Consider the following 21521-nt stretch of genomic DNA (forward strand, 5'->3'; position numbering starts at 1 on the left):
GAGATACAAGCTAGGCAAATGGGGACAGAAGAGGTAAAGGCCACTTGTTAAAGGCCTCCTGGAAGCTAAGGTCTGTGGTACAACAGTTCCAACCGCCATGCGCTGCAAGATATCCGGTGGGGCTGCGCCAGGGCCACTGAAGGCCAGGGCAGCAGACTGTGCATATTAATCAGATCCCTCGAGAAGGAAGAGAGGACCACAAATTAGAATGTCACACACATCCCGAGGCAGGAGGATCTCTGAGTTCAAGGCCAGCCTAGTCTATAGAGGGAGCTCCAGGACAGCCAGAGCTACACAGAGAAACCCTGTCTCAAGAACAAACCAAAACTAAGCAAAAGAAGGAAGAAAGGAAGAAAGGAAGAGAGGAAGAGGGAAAGAGAGAAAGGAAGGAAGGAAGGAAGAAAGAGAGAGAGAGAGAGAGAGAGAGAGAGAGAGAGAGAGAGAGAGAGAGAGAGAGAGAGAAAGGTAGGTCACAGAGATCAAAGTAAACCGGCTTTGCAGAGGGCACAGGTATTATGGGTTGTTTGCCTTCAAGACCGACAGCTGGAGACTTGCATGGAGCAGGGCTGGGGTGGTCAAAGGGCTTGCCCTCCCTCTGCCCCCTCTGCTGAGAAAGGGGACCAGAGCCCAGGGAGGCCGAGGCTGGATGTTGCCCTCCGGTGCTTTCTCAAGTCAGAAACCATATTTCTTCTCCACCCTTCCCTGACCTTCGCTCCTCTGATGACGTAACTCTCCTTGGCCTCTCTGTGGGAACTGAGTTCACAGTGATCGGCCCACATGGTGGCCTGGGTGACACAGTCATCTGGGCTCTCCGTGTTCTTCAGCCTAGGTTGGTTGTTGGTGCCCTGCACTGTAGCACATGCCACCTTCCCAGGAAGCCAGTTTCTCTTCCATGGCCACCCTCCAGCCCAACCTTCTGATTGATTGATTGATTTAGAGGTCTGTTTGTTCAGGTGTGACGGGGACACCAGCCCCAATATCTCGGGTTTCTGCATCTTCTCAGATTTCTCCAGCCTTGTATCTGGATTGGCTCTTCTACCTTTAGGTGGGGCCTGTGACAAGGACAGACAGGCCCTGATGCCACGTCTACCTCAGTCACTTAGAGTGTCACCCAGTTCCTCCCACAGTGTGGAGGGGTCTTGAGGACATCTGCATTCAGTGGCACTCAAACACAAGGGCCACACTGTGTGGACTCCAGGACAGGAACAGAAGTGGCCAGGGGACGAAGCGAGAACTTTGGGCTAGTTTAAATTCTTGAAACAGACTGCAAGAATGATTGCATGAACATAAGAATGTATAACATCGGGGCTGGTGAGGTGGCTCAGTGGGTAAGAGTACCCGACTGCTCTTCCAAAGGTCCGGAAATCAAATCCCAGCAACCACATGGTGGCTCACAACCATCCGTAACAAGATCTGACTCCCTCTTCTGGAGTGTCTGAAGACAACTACAGTGTACTTACATATAACCAATAAATAAATCTTTAAAAAAAAAAAAGAATGTATAACATCTTATCTTAGAGAAGCTGCTGACAGCGCACTTGGTGGCACAGCCGTCAATCCCAGCACTCAGAGGCAGCGCAGGCGGAGCTCCATGGATTCCACAGAGCAAGCACCAGTACAGTGGTGACAGTGGTGACAGCCACACAGAAAGAACCTGTCCATATAAACAAGACGCACCCATCCAGGCCTTTCCAATCACTCGTCCTCGTGAGCTCGGATCATCTTATCTCAGCTTTGAGACTGCTGATCCAGGCTGTGCCTTGGGAACTCTTGGCTACAAAGGAATCTGAAGACCTGAAGTTGATTCCTGAAACCTATGCCAAGTGTCCTCTGACCTGGACATGCACTCATGAATCCAACTATACATCCACCCATCCACCTGTCTCGCCATCCATCTGTGCATCTACCAGTGCACCCACCCATCCATCCACCCATCCATCCACCTATCCACCCCATCCATCTATTCATCCACCCATCCACATATCCGTTCTTCCACCCACACTTGCACACATGAACAGAGGCGACCCGTTTGTGGAGCACTGGTTCTTATTGCTTCTGGACTTCGATCCCTAGTTTCTCTGTCTGAGCTGAGTGAGATCACAAGGAACTCTGACGCCTTTGGTCACCTAGCAACCACACAGGTCCTGAGAACAGACAGGAAGTTTCTCAAACAAAGTGTAGCTCACCTCTGCACTCAATGCCACGGCAAAGGGAAGATAAAAACCAACCTTCTCCCATCCTGCTGCACACGGCAGGATGCAGGATTGGGGACCTGCCCCGGTACAGGAAGCTTCAGCATCTCTGAAGGTAGCCAACTTGACCTCTGTGTCACTTAAAAGAGTCACAACTCCTGTCTGACCCTGAGCTGCTCTGAGGATTTCCCACTGTGTCCTTTCGTTAGTGTTTGCAGAAGTTTGGACTTTTATCTCCCTTTTTTTTTTTTTTTTTTTTTTTTTTTTTTTTTTTTTTTTTTTTTTTTTTAACATGAGTACACTGTAGCTATCTTCAGAAACACCAGAAGAGGGCATCAGATCCCATTACAGATGGTTGTGAGCCACCATGTGGTTGCTGGGAATTGAGCTCAGGACCTCTAGAAGAGCAGTCAGTGCTCTTAACTGCTGAGCCATCTCTCCAGCCCCCGACTTTTATCTTTTAAATCAGCCAGGTGTGATGGCTAATCCCAGCACTTAGAGAAGCAGAGGCAAGAGGATCACCACAAGTTGTAAGCCAGTCAGGAATATATATATATATGTGACACCATCTCAAAAAATGTGTGTGTGTGTGTGTGTGCGTGTGTGTGTGTGCATGCATGTGCGTGCGCACGCACACGTGAATGCATGTGTGCACGTGTTTGTGCACATGTGTATCCATACCTCTTGTGCGCACACTCAAGAGTGCATGCATGTTTATATGTGTGAGTATATGTACATGTGTGTGTGTTATTGTATGTGTATAGTTGTGTGTGTGTGCACGTGCACGTGTGTGTGCACTTGTGGAGGTTAGAAGATGACTCACAGAAGCACGGCTGCCTTTCCGTCAGGCGCTGACCTCAGGGGCCTGTCCCTGTTTCCACTTCTCACAAAAGTTATTATTTTTTCAGGGAGAATTTATGCAGAACCACAACTATGACCTTGAGTTTGTCTCTCTCACTATGACCTTGAGTTTGTCTCTCTCCCTCAACTCCTTGCTAAAGATTTTCACCTAAAGAAGCAATGAAGGGGAACCTTATATCCCGGCTTCAAATAGGAGGGGCTCAGATGGCAGAAGGAGCGAGACCACTAAAAAGCTAGAAGAAAATCATCAAACCACAGTGTCACATGCCTGTCATATGTAAAAATCTCAACAAATCAATAACAACAATCCTAAGGAAATATATTTACTGAAGTTCTTAGGAAATGTGATGAGGATGAGGCAGTCGGGTATGGCATGCACGCGCGCGCGCGCACGCACACACACACACACACACACACACACACACACACACACCTGTCATCCCAGCACTCAGGAGGTAGAGGCTGGAGGATTGGAGGCTCAGATTCATTCATCAGATACACAGTGACTTCAGTAGCCAGTCTGGGTTACATGATACACTGTTACAAAAAAACTAAAAAAATAAAATAAAACAAAGTCACTTAACTAAAGCTACAGGAAGAAGCCAGTGCCTGCCTTCTGTGATGACTGTTTGCTTCTAAGGGCAAAGATGGAGGCTGCTCTGAGAGGATTTAGGTTAGCCCACCCACACACCTCCCCCAGATTTAGGTTAGCCCATACCCTACCATCCAGACACCCACCACACACACACACACGCATAAGTGTGGCAGCAGAGTCATGGGGTAGGACCGTATTCCTTGGACTGTGGGGTCCTGTGGGGGTATGACCCAGCTGGAGGCATACATATGTTAGGGACCACAGGCAGTTCTCGGTCCCCAACCCCTGACCTGGGTGCTGGCAACTGAACTCAGGTACTCTGCAAGCAAGGCTAGTGCTCGCTCAAGCGCTGAGAGGGAGCATTACCAGGAGGGTGACAGGGAACGTGGGCTGCGCGTGTGGACCCCACGTCCAGCTACTGTCACTGTCACTTCTTCCCTTTAAATGTCAGCCACAAGCTGTTAGAGCAAGGGCCCCCAGGCCCAGCACAAAGGGGCTTGATGCAGCCCCAGGCTCTAGGAGCTGTGGCAAGGGGCTACTGTCATTTGGGGAGAGGTGGTGGGTCCTGGCTCTGGGGTGCGGGGGCAGTGGAGAACAGAATAGGATGGCGGAGCCTTCCCGCTGCCACCGGTGACAAGCGCCTGGCAGGAGGCTTCGGTTATGAAACCTGGAAAAGGGCAAATAGGTTCTCCGGATGCCCGGAGGTGGAGCCTGAGCCGGGAAAAACCCGGAGTCCCCAGTGACTCAGCAGCGATTCCGATCCGCACCCCGGCCGGGTCAGGTGACCCCCTCCCCCACTCCGCTCTTCCCCGCCGGATCCGGCATCTGGGGCCACGGCGAGGCTTCCCAGTGCTCACACACCCGGGACCCCGGACAGCCCCGGAGCGACCTGTTACTCTCCCACTACGTGACGTAGTTGCTTAATCCAGCAGCAGCTGGTTTACGTGTCGGAGCAGGTGCACCTGTCCCCACGCTACCTATGGGACAAGGGACACCCGCAGGGCTGGACGCTGCCGCCCCAGGGAAGTTCAGAGACTCAGGGTCCCTGCAGACTGCAGAGGGTCCCTGCAGGGACTCAGCCAGCCCAGGCTCATAATCTCAGGTGCCACCCCGGGGCAGGGGGGTGGGGGTGGGGGCAACCCAGAACAGTTTCTTTCCTGTGAGTGTTTTGTTTCGGTTTTGGTTTAAGTTTGCAGAGTATAAACTGAACCATTTGTAGGCACACGAGCCAGTGGTATTAAGTACATTCCCAACCTTGTGCAAGCTCCAGACTTAGAATACCCCCCTCCAAAAAACAAAAAAACCCAAAAACTTCCTAGCGTTCACTCCGCCCCTATCCAGTCCCACAAACCCTGGCAACCACCAATCCACTTTCTGTCTCCAAATTTTCCTGTTCTGGATATTTCCTGTCACAGAGTCTCCCAAGGTCCCGCCACATTGTCCTGTTATCAGAGCATCGCTCCTGTTTATGGCTGCATAATACTGCATGATGCACACCCTGTGCCTGTGCGCACCCTGGGCCTGTGCATACCCTGGGTCTGTGCGCACCCTGGGCCTGTGCGTGGGCCTTCCCAGGTTTGCCTGTTGTGAATCTCTGTGTGAGCACACAGGCTGGGTTGAGCCTCCCAGGACCCCGACCCTCCCAAGGCCAGGCAGAGGGTCTTGGGATAGCCCAAGAGGACCCCTGCACCACTAAGGGAAATGTATCTTATTGAAGTCTGCTGTTATTTTATTACATTTATTATTGTTGTTGTTTTTGTTGCTGATGTTACTTCATGGACCCATGTAGCCCAGGCTGTCCCTGAGCTCCTGATCCTTCTGCCTGTGTATTTTCATTACTAAGATCACAAGTATGCATCTGCTTGCCCGGCTCTTACAGAACATGACTAGGAAGGACATGAAGGTAGGGTGATCCCGTGAAGAATTTCTTTTTTTTTTTTTTTTTTTTTAAAGATTTATTTATTTATTATATGTAAGTACACTGTAGCTGTCTTCAGACACTCCAGAAGAGGGCGCCAGATCTCGTTACGGATGGTTGTGAGCCACCATGTGGTTGCTGGGATTTGAACTCTGGACCTTCGGAAGAGCAGTCGGGTGCTCTTACCCACTGAGCCATCTCACCAGCCCCCGTGAAGAATTTCTGACCTTGCAGTGTTCCCATGAAGCTTTGGGAGCCTGCCAAGGCCTCCTTAGGACACTATCAGCTTTGGAGACAGCATACCGGTGAGCACTGCCCTCTGCCCCACCTGGCCAAGGGCCACATCGGAGTCCAGCTGCCTCTGTAACCTGGGCTGTGTCTGCCCTGTACCTCCCTGTCAGGGGTCAGAACAGAAGGAGACTGGGGATCAGGCTCGGGGACTAGAGTCTCTCACATATGACTGCTTTGATTCTCAGGTCCTTAGGGTGTGGTGCACAGGGAAGGCACGTCTGTCTACCCAAGCTCTCTGAAGACTGAGGGATCGGGACACCCAAGTTCCCAGAGAGCTACAGAGTAAGACTTCACACACCTTTAGTCTCAGCACTCAGGAGGCAGAGTCAGGTGGACCTCTGTAAGTTCAAGGGCAGCCTGGTCTACAGAAGAGAGCTCCAGGATAGACAGGGCTACACAGAGAAACCTTGTCTCAAAAAAGAAAAGAAAAGAGAAGAGAAGGGAAGGGAAGGGAAGGGAAGGGAAGGGAAGGGAAGGGAAGGGAAGGGAAGGGAAGGGAAGGGAAGGGAAGGGAAGGGAAGGGAAGGGAAGAAGGGAAGAGAAGAGAAGAGAAGAGAAGAGAAGAGAAGAGAAGAGAAGAGAAAGAAGAGAAGAGAAGAGAAGAGAAGAGAAGAGAAGAGAAGAGAAGAGAAGAGAAGAGAAGAGAAGAGAAGAGAAGAGAAGAGAAAGAAGACTGTCTCGAAAAGTAAAGAGGGCTGGAGAGATGGTGCAGTGGTTAAGAGCGCTGTCCTGTGTTCAATTTCTGCAAGCACATGGTGGCTCACAACCATCTAAAAGGGTTTCTGATGCCCTCTTCTGCCATGCAGGCATACGTGCAAACAAGAGTCTCATATACATAAATAAATGAGTCTTTAAAAAATATAAAGTAAAAAGAGGGCTGGGGGCGTGGTCAGTGTGGAGTCCCGCCCAGACTCCCCTCACCCCTTGAGGGCTGGGGGCGTGGTCAGCAGTAGTGGGCTTTCCTACCTAATGCGATGTCCCTATTTATCTCCAGGGCCCTGTAGGAAGTGCCCCTTTCCCTTTCTTTCATTGTTTTGGATTTCAAGGCGTTGAGGTTGGAACCCAGAGCCTCCCTCACTGGCAGCAGTCACTATGAAGCCACACTACAGCCCCATCAAACCTTTTCCTGTTTGCACGGGCCAGGCCCCAAGGTAGCTGTGAGATTTGTCTCCCAGGCTTGGTTTCTGTCTGGCTAGAGCTCCCACAAACACCTGCTTCTAAACAGTAAAACTAAAGTCAGGACAGAAACTCAGCCTGTCCCCAGCCCTGTGGCCGGTGAGGGAGCCTGAGAGTCCACCTAGCCTAGTCCCCCCATACAGGGACATCTTGGTCCTCCTGTCACACAGGGACTTGCAGAAGGTGGGGCTCCCCTGACCTGAAGTCTCCCCAAGGGCTCCCCAGACCTCCTGAGCCAATGCATGGCCAGACAGCAGACTGGGGAGGGATGACAAGGCTGACTTCAGGGGAGAGGAATTCCGCCCAGCCAGCGTCTAGACTGTGGGACTCAGCTGCAGGGACCGGGCGGGAGCAAGGCCAGCGGCGGGGTGTGCTGCCCCCTGGTGGCCATGTCCACACACCACCTTTGGATTCAACACTGAACACAATTTGAGGTCCAAGTCTGTGTGGAACCCAAGGGGAGTATCAAAAGAGAAAAACCTCCACGTATTTCACAATTTAATGTTGCAAATGAAGAACGATATTTTGGAGCCGCTGCTCCGTATGTGGAGTGCGAGTTTGTCCAGAGTGCAGGAAGCCCTGAGTTCCACCCCCAGCATCACATAAACCAGGAGTGGCAGGGCACATCCCTGTCATCCCAGCATCCCAGATCCGCAGCCAGGAGGATAAGGAGTTCAAGGTCAGCAGAATGCTTAGCCCAGTCTCTGATGTCTACCCATTTTGTGCAAAGAGTTCCTAAGTGGGACCTTCACACATGTCCCCAATCACCACCCACAATCCCCCCAAACTGAATTAACCCTTTGGCTAGAGGATTCCATTCACCCTAGGAGAATCTGTGGCTCACAGTCACCTCACATATCTCCTAAGATCAAGCCACGCTTCTCTGTGTAGGATTTATTACTCAGGACCACACCTGACCCCTCTGAGATCTCAGAACCAAGGCCCATCCGTGTGTCTGTTTCTTCTTCTTCTTCTTCTTCTTCTTCTTCTTCTTCTTCTTCTTCTTCTTCTTCTTCTTCTTCTTCTTCTTCTTCTTCTTCTTCTTCTTCTTCTTTTTTCTCCCTCCTCCTCCTCCTCCTCTTCCTCCTCCTCCTCCTTTCTCCTCCTCCTCCTTCCTCCTCCTCCTCCTTTTTTGGTTTCTTGAGCTGTTAAGTTCCTGGCTGTCCTGGAATCATTCTGTAGACCAGGCTGGATTTGAACTCAGAGAACTGCCTCCTTCTGTCTACTAAAGGCATGTACCACCACTGCCCAATTCCATTTGTGCACTTCTGATACAGGGTCTCACGTAGCTGAGGTTAACCCTCCTGCCTCCAACCTTCCAAGTGCTAGGACAACAGGTGTGTCCTGTCACACCCAGTTTGCATGGCTCTGGGGACAGAACCCAGGGCCTCCTGCGTGCTAGGGGAGCACTCTACCCACTGAGAAGGAGGAGGGGGAGAGAAACCAGGAGTTGGGCTTGAGTTTACCTAAAGGTAAGTTGAGGTGAGCCAGGAAGGTTGCCAAGTTTCAGCAAGGAAACCTGCTGTGCACACAGCCAGCTGCTGCAGTAGGGGAGCCCTGGGCTCCCAGGTGGCTATCCACACAGATTAAGAAGTCCAGCTGCTGTGGGAACCTCTGGCCATATGGCTCTTTTGAGACAAGGTTCTCATGTGGCCCAGGCTGGATTTGAACTCCCCATTCAGCAGAGGATGACTCAGCTGACCTCCCCAGCGCCCTGCCCTGATTCCTGTGGTGATGCGGGTGAAGCCCAGGCCCCCCTTGCCTGCCTGGAAGGTGCTCTGCCCTCCAAGTCCCGCCCACATCTCTCTAATTTGCATCATTTTCTCGATTGTCTTTTTTTTTTTTTTACATCCTGTTGATCTGGTGGCTTGAGTAGTTCCCACCGCCAAGGCTGTCCTGATGGGGCGGGCTGTGGTTGGCTCAGGTCTGTGGTCACAGAGCGTCCACAGAGGAGGAGGTGGAGAGACACTGGACACAGGAGATGGGATGAAGGTGAAGTTCTATAGGAACTGTGCCCCGAGATTGAGTTTCATTTCCTTAAAATCGGTTTATTGGTCTTTAACTCCACACACCATAACTCACAGCAGAGCTGGACCCATTCCTTCTAAGCCCATGCTCTGCCCAGGGGCTGTGCTCTGTGGGTAGAGGTTGCTCCAGCACTCTCATGGCCCTGGCTTCCACCTCAAGAGCTTAAAGCAGGCATGTCATCCCAACAAGGCAGGAGGATCAAGAGTTCAACCTCATCTGTGCGGGAGAGGAGAGGAGAGGAGAGGAGAGGAGAGGAGAGGAGAGGAGAGGAGAGGAGAGGAGAGGAGAGGAGAGGAGAGGAGAGGAGAGGAGAAGAACTGAGCATGCAGAACTGTGGAACCAAACATACTTAAGGAACACTGGTTTCCCAGTCGATTCTGGGAAGGGGTGCTGAGAGCTGGGCCTGGGCTGTGAGGGCGACCAGGTCCCTGGCTACACATGCATCCGTGGCTTCACACACCAGGTGCAGCTATTGAAGTGTGAAGTACACTACTCTTCACACAGCTGTGGGGGTCGGCGGGGGTGGCAAGCAGCATCTTGGTCTACCGATGTATTCTCAGGCTCAGCCACCCCCACACAGGGTCCAGTGTTCAGGGAGCACAGGTATCGAGATGAGTGAGGAGGTGATCTGCAAGGGCCCTGGGAATAGGGGCTTGCACAGCCGGTTGCGTCTCCATAGCAACGTGCTTCCTGGAAGCCAGAAACCAGAGCCAAAAGTGTCCATCAACAGACACAGTCCATCCCCACCGGACTCCTTGGTCATGAGAAAAAAGAAGCCACGTGACACTTGTTCATGGAGGGACTTCAAGGACACAAAGCTCAGCAGCAGGAGCCGGACACCCCTGGGATCCACTCCCAGGACGTCCCGGGAGTCCTCAGACTCAGGGACAAGACGAGGGAGAAGACGGAGTCGTGTGAGATGAGGACGGAGCTTTGGTGCCGGGAAATGGAACGTTCCAGAGAGGACCCTGGGAGCAGACACATCCTTATGGATGAACTTTGAGCTCCTGGGCTAAGACACGGTGTGCACGAGACATTTTATGTTTTGTGTGTATTATCATGGATTTAAAGAGAGAAACGTTGGGCTGGAGAGATGGCTCAGAGATGGTTCAGAGGTTAAGAGCTACTCTTAGAGAGGTCCTGAGTTCATTTCCTAGCAACCACCTTTAATGAGATCTGGTGCCCTCTTCTGGCCTACAGACATATATGCAGGCAGACCGTTGTATACAATCATAAATAAATCAATCTAAAAAAAAAATTTAAGAGAAATATGAAGCCCTGTGGTGCTGACACATACCTTTAATCCCACCATTTGGGAGGCAAAGGCAGATGGATTTCTGTGAGTTCGAGGCCAGCCTGCTCTAGAGCTATTCCAGGATAGCCAGGACTACACAAAGAAACTCTGTCTTGAAAAAAATAAAAAAATAAAAATAAAAAGAGAAACATGGATCCTGGTTGCTGGTTAAGCGCCCCACATCCATCACCTTAGCACATTAGCCAGCAAGCTTAGCCAACACCTGTGAGTTCAAGGTGACTCAATGTTCCCACAGGTCAGGGTAAGGGAGGGCACGTTCTGTCCCCAGTAATCTGAGGATCTAGGACAAGGTCGCCCTTTAACCACGCCGAGCCTTCACTTCTTTCAGCCAGAAATGTTAGGTTTCTCTAACATTCCTCTAACATAGAATCCTCTATGGCTCCCATCTGCCCCAATCAGGACCAGAATATTAATTTCACTTTCTCTAGGAAAGTCACCTTGAAGCTCTGGGGTCTGACCCAGGTTGATGCCTCCTACCAGGGGACTCCAGAAGGACTTCTAGGGACGCTGTGGCTGACACACTGGTGGAGCTGCTCAGCAGCCTGCAGGGTCCAAGACATCCTACCCTTGATACTAAGTGGGTCCCACACACGAGGCACAACCAGGAGTCACCGTGCCACCTGGTCTGAGCAAAGCCAGAGTCTCTGACTTCAAGGCCCCGTGTTCACCTCTACCCTGTCCTCTGTCCCTCCTGGTGTTGCTGGGCTCCTGGGCTCCAAGGTTGCTGGACTCCTGGCTCCAGGGTCTCGGGACTGTGTGCTCAGCACAGTCCTGATTCAGCACAATGTGTCAGAGTGATGGGGACAGCATGTGGCATACCAGGAGGCGCACAGCTGACTCAGCCAGGGAAGCCTCATGAAATCTTTACCCCCTCCTCGTGGTGTGGCAGGCATGCTGCCCAGGGGCTCCATCCGCTGTCCTTAACACAGCAGGCTTGCTCCTATCCAAGCCTCTCTCCTTCACCTCAGCTGGCAACTTCAAGTTGCTCTTTGAGACAGGGTCTCAGCAAGCCTAGGGCTCATCTGTTAAGCTGGGCTGTTTGGCCAGGATCCCAGGAATCCTCCTGCCTCCATCTTTCCTGGCTGGGACCACCACATGTTCTAGCTGCAGCCAACATTTTTACATTCATGCTGGAGATTTGAACTCACGTCTTCATACTAGCCCAGCCAGGAAAGACTCCACACACTGAGCCACCTCCTCATTCCCAGCTCCTAATGAGAATTCCTCTTTCATGGATAACTTGGAATAAAGATCAGGCACCTGGGGGACAGAGGCCCAGCACATATATAGCCCCCAACATACACAAGTGCATGCGCACACACACGTGCACACGGGCACACACATACTCGTACACACATGTACATACACACACACACATGCACACACACTGGGATGGAGCAGACACCTGTGCAGGCTGCAGGCTGGGCTGTCTGTGTTCAGGTGCCTGGAGTATAGTTGTCCCTGAGCCATGGGCAATGAGGGGAAGGTAAGAGGTTGGTGGCACATCAGGATGGATGCAACCAGGTGTGTTATCCAGGTGGGGACCCAGCAGCTGCTGTGAACTAAACCCAAGAGGCAGTAATGTAAGAAACCCAAGCCGGGGTTCCTGGCTGGGGAGATAGATGCCCAAGGGGGCCTGGAGTCTCTGGATCTCGATTTTCAAATGGTAAATTGGGTGCACAGGCTTTCAAGGAGTGAACTGCTTGCAGGGGCTCGGAAGGAGACCAGAGAGCATCGTAGAAAATAAGGACAAAAGCCCTGCCTGCTTTTGCAGAGGTTCCCACATGGCTACTCACAACTACCTGTGACTCCAGCTCCAGGGGACCCGACGACGCCCCTTCTGGCCTCTGTCTGTGCTGCACACCCCCTCCCACACACAATTAAGGATAATCTTAAATCAAGGCAAGGGTCCAGCTCTGCAGACACTGGCGTGGACCTGGGGTGTTGTGGGATGCCTTCCACCCACTGCAGGTGAGCTGTATCTAGCCTCTGCTGACTCCCCTGTGTCTCCACCACCCCTGACACATCATCATACATGACTGACTGTCACCCCCCTGTGCACTGAGTCAACAGAGGCAGGGGCCCAGCAAATCCAAGAATGACCTATTCCTGCATCAGCACCACTCTGGGGGAAGCTGATGCTTCAGGTGGTTGCTTAGCAACAGCATCCACTGCAGAGGAAACTTCTAGCTCTTTCTGTGCAGGTTTCTCTGGATCTCGATTTTCAAATGGTAAATTGGGTGCGTGGCGTTTCAAGGAGTGAGCTGCTTGCCGGGGCTTGGAAGGGGACCAGAGGGCATTGTAGAAAATAAAGACAGAGATCCTGAGATGGGGGTGCAGCTCAGTCAGTGGGGTGCTTGTAGCTTGGTTGGTGGGGTACTTGTAGCTCAGTTGCCTGGCATTCATGAAGCCCTGGGCTCTGTCCCTAGCATGTGATTGTACACACGTGTCACATAGCACTCAGGAGGTGCATACAGGAGGATCAAGAGCCCGATGTCACCATTAACCACATAAAGAGTATCTGAAGCTTGCCTAGGCTACAGGAAACGGAGTCTCAAACAACACAGACGATTCTTCCTCCATGGTCAGGGGCACTGTGGATGTTTGGGGCTGGGTCATTCTTGGTCAGGGTCTGTGTCCCTGCAATAGTCTCCACCAATTCTGATGGGCAAAAGGGATAGCTTGTCCTCAGAACAGATGTCCTGGCTCAGGGGTTCCCAGGAACCCTGGAAACTCTGTGCCACTCAACCACCTGCTCCCACTGAGGTCCTGCTCACATGGAAACCCACACACTAAGCCACGAGAGAAAAGAGGGTCAGTCCCCTGCCCCAGTGACATATTCTACTCTAGTAGAATGTTTAAGTGTCCCAGCCGGGCAGTTGTGGCGCATGCCTTTAATCCCAGCACTTGGGAGGCAGAGGCAGGCGGATTTCTGAGTTCAAGGCCAGCCTGGTCTACAAAGTGAGTTCCAGGACAGCCAGGGCTATACAGAGAAACCCTGTCTCGAAAAATCAAAAAACAAACAAAAACAAAAAAAAGCATCAGTGTCCCCCAGGTGCTGGAGACACAGCTCAAAGTTGTCCTCTGTGGGGTGTCCTTGACCCTACAGAACACAACAGCCTCCACAGTCTCCACCCCCATGCCAGAAGCACTCCCAGAGTGACAGCTGCACATGTCCCTAGATGTCACCTAGGATCCCCTGAAGCGTGGGGTAGGATCACACTAACACATCTTGTTTCTCAGAGTAAATATCACACTCGAAGTCCTCAATGCTCTGAGAAGTTTCTGGACTCCTGAGCTGCAGACTATGCAAGGAGAAGCCTCTAGGCACCCTAGGTCACATCAGGGGACACTCCTGATACACAATGTGAACACACTGTGACAAAGCACTGGGCATGTTTGGTGTTCTGGCAGCTGCTGTGACCTTGTGAGCCAAGCACCACAGACCTGTATCTCTGTGGTGTGTTCCCAGGACAGCCTGTCCACAGAGACCCAATAACAGCACAATTTTAACACACCTGGAACAGACCCGGAGGGTGAGCAGCCAAGGGTGTGTGTGTGTAGAAACCAGCTCTAGATAGAAGCCAGAGATTGAGCCACCTGCACCAAGGCAGCTCCTGACAAAAGGCACCAGTCATGTTCCCAGCAAAAACGTCCCCAAATTGCAAGAAAAATGGGAACTTGAAGAAACACCTTGTGCTGGGGCTGCTCCGGGGCTCCGAGCTCACATGGGTCCCCTGAGCGTTGGGGTTTTATGGAGAAGGGTTCCCACGCGGCTCTGTGGCCCAGTCATGCTATTTTCTCCTGACATTCCTGGGTCTGCAGGGTGCAGAGCTGACTGTGTCCGCTGACTTTGTGACAGGAGCTTCCCACCCACACCCTGCCACATGTTCTCGAGCTTCGTTTTGTCCATGGGGTTGGGGGGCATGGAGTGGTGATTGTCACCCCAGGATAGTGGACGGCGGAGTTGGCCTCCACCTTTCCTTTTCCAAGCTTTGTCTGAGATACACAACCCATTGACGCCTCTCCTGTGTGCTGCGGTGCAGAAATGCACGGATCTCTCCTGCTCCCTAGTGGTCACACGTGGTAACAGCAGACATTGTTTGCTATCGCGGCCAAACTTGCACTAAATGATGAGGGAGATGGCTCAGCAATAAATACACTGGTCACCAAGCCAGAAGACTTGAGTTCGACTCCCCATCGAGAAAGGAGAGGCCAGGCTCCTATAAATTGTCCCGTAAATTTCCATACATGCTCCAGGACATGCGCACATGCCCACATAAGTACATGTAGTTATTTTTTAAAGTGTTGACACTGGAGTGAACTAACAGCTCAGTGGTTAGAGCACCAGCTACTCTCACAGTGTATCTTGGTTAGTTCCCAGTAACCACATGACAGCTCACAAACACCCATAAATCCAGTTCCAGGGGACCAGGCACCCTCACTCAGACACAAATGTAGGCAAAACAGCAATGCACATAAAATTAAAATAAAAAAAAATTAAAGATCCTGGGTGTGGTTGTGCACACCTTAATCCCAGCACTCAGGAGGCAGAAGCAGGAAGATCTCTGAATTGAGAGACCAGCCTTGTCTACAGAGCAAGTTGCAGGACAGCCAGTACTACATAGAACCCCTGTCTCAAAAAAATCAAAAAGGCCAGGCAAAGGTTGCGCACGCCTTTAATCCCAGCACTTGGGAGGCAGAGGCAGGCAGATTTCTGAGTTCCAGGCCAGGCTGATCTACAGAGTGAGTTCCAGGATAGCCAGGGCTACACAGAGAAACCCTGTCTCGAAAAACAAAAACAAAAACCAAACCAAACCAAACCAAAACAAGACAGAAAGAAAGAATAAAAAAATTCAGGAGTTATCTTTCAGCCCACTCTATGTGGAGCTCCTGAAAGAAAGACTGCTTCTTCTGCAACAGAAAAGTCTTCATATCAGGAGCTCCTTGGTAGGTCCCCAAGGCCAGGGCCTCAGCCCTGGAGGCTTCTCTGTGGGGCACACTGAACCCTAAGTGCCACCTACAGCCTCATGTCTGCCCCACATCAGGGGCTCCTCTGTCATTCCTGCCACAATGTGCCCTGATGTCACATGGGATACCCTGACAATATAAGAGCCAAATTTAATGTTTTGTTTTTTGAGATAAGAGCTCACTGGGTAGGCCAGGCTAGCCTCAAACTCACAGAAATCCTCCTGTCTCTGCCTCCCGGGTGCTGGGACTAAAGGCGTGTGCCACCATGCTGGGCTGACCTTTTAAATTTTACTTTATTTTTTAGAGAGAAAGGTGGCCCAGGTTGGTCTCAAATTCCAATGCACTTTGAAGCTGCGGATGACCTTGAACTCCAGAACCTCCTGCTTCCACTTCCGGGTGTTGGGAGACAGGAGCACATGACTGGGCCCAATCCCAAGCCCTTGTGTGGTTATGTTCTGGTGGTGTGAGTCGCACAATCAAGTAGTGCAGACGTGGCTTCTAATATACTCTTAATATTTGGACAGACATACAGACAAAAGTATTCTTATAGTTTTTTTATATCTTCAATGGAATGTGTGTCCCTGCATATGTGTGCAGTACCCAAAGCACCCAGAAGGGGTCGTCCTGTTTCCTCCGGAGCTGGAGTCATAGAGTTGGGAGTCCATGTGTGGGTGCTGAGACTTGAACCTGGGCTCTCTATGGGAGAAGCTGGTGCTGTAGCCACTGAGCCATTTCTTAAGCCCCATGGTGGGCATTTGTTCAATTCCAACACTCAAGGGTCTACCAGAGATAATTTGTAGCCACAGATCAAGGAAGGCTGTGCTGGCACAGGCCCTAGCATTCAAGAGGCAGAGGCAAGAGGATTTCTGCAAATTCCAGGCCAGCCTGGACTACATAATGAGACACTGTCTCAAAACAAAACATTAACAGCCCAGGCCTGGCCTCATTCTGTTGCCAGGTGATCTTCCAACACGACACACTGCCCTCCCTTCTGAACCGAGAGTCTGAACAAAATTTTTCTTTATAATGGCTCCAGCCCTAGGCAGTTTGTAACAGTCACAGGAATCAGATTAAGACGATGCAGCTCATACTCGAGCCTGAGCCTCAGCAAACCTTTTCCCTTCTAAAGCAGCTGCAGCCTTGGACGCTTTGACCCAGGCACAGAAACAGACTAACCTATCAAGTTTTCAACAGGACTGGTAGTCAAAACGAAACTTTTTCTCTACAAAGTATCAATCCTGCAGGTTTCCTCACACACCCAGAAAACAAAGCCAAATCTCAAAGGCACAGCACAACTGAACACATCCAGCTCTTAGGTCTAAGAAGGAGCCTCAACCCATGAGTTCAGGAAATGGGGTGCAGGGAACATGGGATGTGGGAAGCGGGGATGCGGGCCCAAAGCATCTTAGGGTGGAACCAAGACAGCTAAGAGACTGACTGCATGGCTGTGACTTTTGCACCCTGACCCTGTCTGAGGTCGAGGTCACCCCACACAGCACCATGGCCTCCCTCAGAACATCCACGCCAGGCATCCAGACCCCATCCTGCATGATCTCTGCACGATCCTGGACAGCCCAACGCCCCCACAGCCACCTTGACGCCCCTCTCCCACTCAGTCTTCAATGCCACAAGCACAGCACCTACCTGCACCGAGTCCCACCGTCCCAGCACTGAGGTTCCAATAAAAAGGCTTCACACCCTGAAAGAGAAACACTGTCCATTAATTAGGCACCGCAGGGTGCCAGGCTGGTGTCTGTGGATGGGAGGTCAAGACCGGCTCAGGCAGCGACAGGAACCCTCAGCCAGCTGCTCCTGAGGCCCCGACAAACTGTGGGCTTCGGTTCCCGCGTGGGTGGCTTGCTGGGAACAGCAATTTGCTAAAAGGATGAGGCGGAATTCATAATTAATCTCCCGCGCATTTGAAAGGGAAATCGCAGGTGGGAGTGGGTGAGTATGAGACATTTGTCTGCAGAACTGGAGAGAGGATCAGGGGAATAGAGGCAGGGGACTGTCCATCTTGGGGCTGTTGAGTCAGAAGGCTGGCACTTGGCTCAGGTTCACAGTGCACCTCTCCTGCCACTCTTGCGGGACACACGGGAAGATCTCCAGCCATAGACACGCTCAGCACTCATAGTCTTTGAGGATTTGAACCAGGTCATTTCTACAAAGCACTTTGTATACATTGTATACAGTGGGAGCAAAATAAATGCTGCACTTGCCCAACATGATTCATAGGGAAAGATGCTTACGGGTTTATTTCTCCAAACCCCTGTATCCCCAACACGATTTTCCTGTTTGTTTTCTGTACATTTATCTGTCTGTCTGTCTATCTATCGGTCCATCGAGGGGGGTGGTGATTCTGACATTCAAATTCATGACCTCAGGCTTGACAGCAAGACGCTTTCATCTGTTGAGCCCTTTAGCCAATCCTTATTTTATTTTATTTTTATCTTGTTGAGACAAGATTTCACTATGGAGCTCTGACTAACAATCCTCCTGCCTCAGCTTCTTCTTCGGTGCTGAGATCACAAGCTGGGCTATGCACCTGCATTTTTTTTTTTTTTTTTGGCCTCGCTATGCTGCTTGTGTGGCGCTGGGGCTACCCCGGGCCTGGTGCATTCTGGGAGAGTGCTTCACCCAAACACCACCTTTCCTGAGTTTTTTGCATGGTGTCACAGGCAGCTGTGATCCCGGCTACTGCCTGCAGGTGGCAGCGTCGCTGCAGGAAACGGCCGGAACCTTCGGGCTCCGAGGCTAGCCCAGGCAGCGACTGGATGGGTGATGAAAAGCCAAAGCTGGAGCAACATGCCCCCTGAGTGGTTAGAGGTCCAGATTCCGTGAGATAAAGTGGATTTCGATGGTAGCATCTATAAAATAACACTACGGAAGGGCCCTGGGTGCCTGCCATCCAGCTGTCCCGCAATCACACTTCAGGAAACCGAGTTTCACACATGCTCAGACACAGACTAGACAGCGTCATCTAGGAGGAATTGGGGTGCATGCTGTGTGGACAGGGAGTTTATCTCAGAAGCTGGGGTCCCCGGAGCGACACCACCTGTAAACACCGGGTGTGCTCTGGTGCCTATGCTGAGCAGAAAAAAATTTCCTAAATAATTAACTCGGGGTCCCCCCTAGGCGCCCTGTCCTTGGCCTGGCTCCATGTGGGGCGTGGAGCAGCGTTCACTCTGTCAAGAACTCCCGCGTGCGGGTCGAGGCGTCGTAGAGCTGCCCTGGTGCCCTGGATCCCTTGGCTCCGGCCTCTTCTAGAACCTTTGGGGGGCGTCTCCCTTGCCCATGCTTATTCTCATCAGTCTCAGAGGACTCCAGGTCTCCTTGACCTCCCTGAGGATGACACCGGACTGACAACCCTCCTTGTTCCCGAGGCTGACTCATGACCCCTTCCCGCTCTTGTCTGCAGTGGGCAGGAGAGTATCGCTTTGGCGAATGAGGGCTGCTGGAGGGGGCATGAGACCCCGCAGCGACACTAAGACACTCCCTTTAGCCCTCCATCCTCCAGGATCATCCCCAGGGTGGAAACCCTGGCCGCAGCATCCAGGACTTCCACCCACTCCTCGCCTAGGGTAACAGCCACACGTGTCCCCGACATCACCCTGGGTCCCGTCGTGGACACTGAGCAGGCAGTCATGAGGAGGTGACCATAAGAAAACTTCTTACAAACACATGCTCACGCACAGCCATGCCCATATATTGGCCAAGTGTATGCAGCGCCCTCAAAGTCCAGAAGGGGGCATCAGAGCCCCGGGGAATGACGTCACACACGTCAGGGCTCCTTATGGGAGCCAGTCACCAAACTCCAGTTCAGAAGCAAGAACCTGTGCTTTTAGAACACTGCGCATTGCCACCAGTCCCAGTCAGACCCATTAAAAAAAAAAAAAAAAAAGTACATTGTTAGCTGATTTAAGTCCCAACAGCCGTGGCCCCAAATTTCATCTTCCCATCAACTGACAGTGATACCTAACCGGACAAGGTACTTGAAAGACTTGAACAAGCCGGGTGGTGGTGGCCGCAGCGGTGCCGCACGCCTTTAATCCCAGGACTCAGGAGGCAGAAGCAGGAGGCTCTCTGGTCTACAGAGGCCAGCCTAGTCTACAGAGCAAGTTCCAGGACTGCCAGGGCTACACAGTGAAACCCTGTCTCAAAACAACAAAAAGCGTTGCCCAGTGCATCCTGGGAATATAGGCTGTCATAGAGAAACGCACATAACTATTCATTCGTAGGAAGGCCCATCGATCACGCATCTGTTGGTTTATTGGAACCGGGGCCCCACTATGCAGTCCAGGCTAGTCTCGAGCTCAGTTATCTTCTTGTCTCAGTGTGATCTTGGTGTTAATCTTCACTGTCACCTTGACAGTGACAGTGAATCAACAAGGAAACAAGCCCATCTGAGAGGAAGTCTACACATTGTTAACTGACGTGGGACCCACCCTGACTGTAGTGAGGCCGTCACACAGCCTGGGGTCCTGGACTGAGGAGGCAGGAGAGATTAAGCTGAGCCTGAGTGATCACCTCTCTCTGCTTAGTGACTGAGAACCCCGCCCACTTCCCACCGCCACGCCCACCTCCCGCCGCCACATCCTCCCCGCCGGGATGGACATTAGAACTGTGGCCAGAGGAAACCCCCTCCGTCCCATAAATTGCTTGTGTCACAGCGACAACAGGAGCCGAAACTAGGACTCTCTGCTTTCCAAATGACTAGCCCAGGGGCGCCGTGCACACGGTCCTGGGTCATCTTCAGTGGGTGCTCTGGGCCCTGAAGATGCTCAACAGAAGCCCCCAACCCCATATGCCAGGCTCTTCCTGAGCTGGGGCAGCCACGTGTCCCCAGACATGGCCCAGTGTCCCCTGGAAGACACAGTCACCCTCAGGTGAGACTGTTCTTCCCTGCACATCTCTCAAGGTGACAGGCATACCTCTCCAGCAGGTCGCAGCTCCTCCGCAGGGAGCGAGTGGGTGGGATGGGCTGTCTGAGCCCCCTTCCCTTCCCACGCTGACATGGGCACGTGGCTCAGGCACCGGTCTCCTGCAGGCTCGATATAGCAAAGCGGGGCCCTTCTTTTGTGCCACATGAAGCTGTCAACACCATCACCATAGCAACCATCTAAATATGTCACCCAGGAACACTGATTGCCAAGGCAGGGAGCAGAGGGTGATGGCTCCACTCTGGATGGGGTGCGGGGTGCAGGCAAGAGAGCATTGAAGCACCAGGGTGCTGAGTGACTGAGGTTGGGGGGGGGGCTGAAGCTGGCTGTGTCACAGCCCTGAGTGGTCAGGGCAGGACAGTTGAACTTAAAGACTAAACGCCAACCATTCAAAGTATTTTATGTTTCTTGCAGGCACTGTAGTCAGGTTGACTCCTCCTGCCTCAGCTCCCAGAGCGCTGGAGTGACATTTTCACAGTGGCCAGCTTCCCAATTGTTCTTGAACATTCTGGTTCCCGCCTTGCGCCTGTGGCCAGCAGGATCCTTGCAGTCGTCTCCTCTTAGCTGGGAGGCAATGGAGTCCGACACACAGACAAGATGGGGCCTCCCTGGGGTACCAGGCACACAGGGTAGGGGCGGCCCGGACCCTGCAAGTGCTCAGCAAGTCTCTGGCTTGCACCAACTCCATGGCAGGAGCTCCCCTGGTGTGATATGGCACAGTGACTGGTGTGTGGAGACAGCTTGCAGGTGGCTGGGGGGGTGGGGAGGGGGCACCAAGCCTGAGGGATGACCCCGTTCAATCTCTGGGACTCACATGGTGGAGGGAGAATTGGCCCCACGAGTCGTCCTCTGACCTAGGCACTCACCAAGGCCTGAGCAGAAACAGAGCGAGACAACTGAATGTAGAGAAGCTGTGTCCAAAGGAAGAGGCACACGGGGACCCACAGTCACCTTGCAAAGATGCCCAGTGGTGAACACTCACACACACACATACACACCACACACACATCACACATATATACACTACATACACACACACATCACACACACATCACACACACACACACATCACATACATATCACAAACACACATACAACACCCACACACACACACACCCTGCCTTATCTTTAGGGTGGCTGTGGCTCTGGGCTCCCATCAATCTGGTTCCCTTTGGTGTCCCGCTGTAGTGCTGGGTAGAATTAACCCCATGCACAGCAGAACTCACAGTGGAGC

The 21521-nt window shown here is 52.1% G+C and overlaps 1 protein-coding gene across 1 annotated transcript in view; it reads right to left on the minus strand.

The window, feature by feature from the left end:
- The window catches only part of Gng7 (G protein subunit gamma 7), a 62872-nt gene that overhangs the window by 28554 nt on the left and 12797 nt on the right, over positions 1-21521 (minus strand). The window contains exon 2 of the mRNA XM_021174860.3: positions 16992-17046. The gene's annotated coding sequence lies outside the window, so the exon portion shown is untranslated. The remainder of the gene's footprint in view (positions 1-16991; positions 17047-21521) is intronic.

This window comes from Mus caroli, unplaced genomic scaffold (assembly GCF_978045245.1).
Source record: "Mus caroli unplaced genomic scaffold, Mus_caroli_1 scaffold_9, whole genome shotgun sequence".
NCBI lineage: Eukaryota > Metazoa > Chordata > Mammalia > Rodentia > Muridae > Mus > Mus caroli.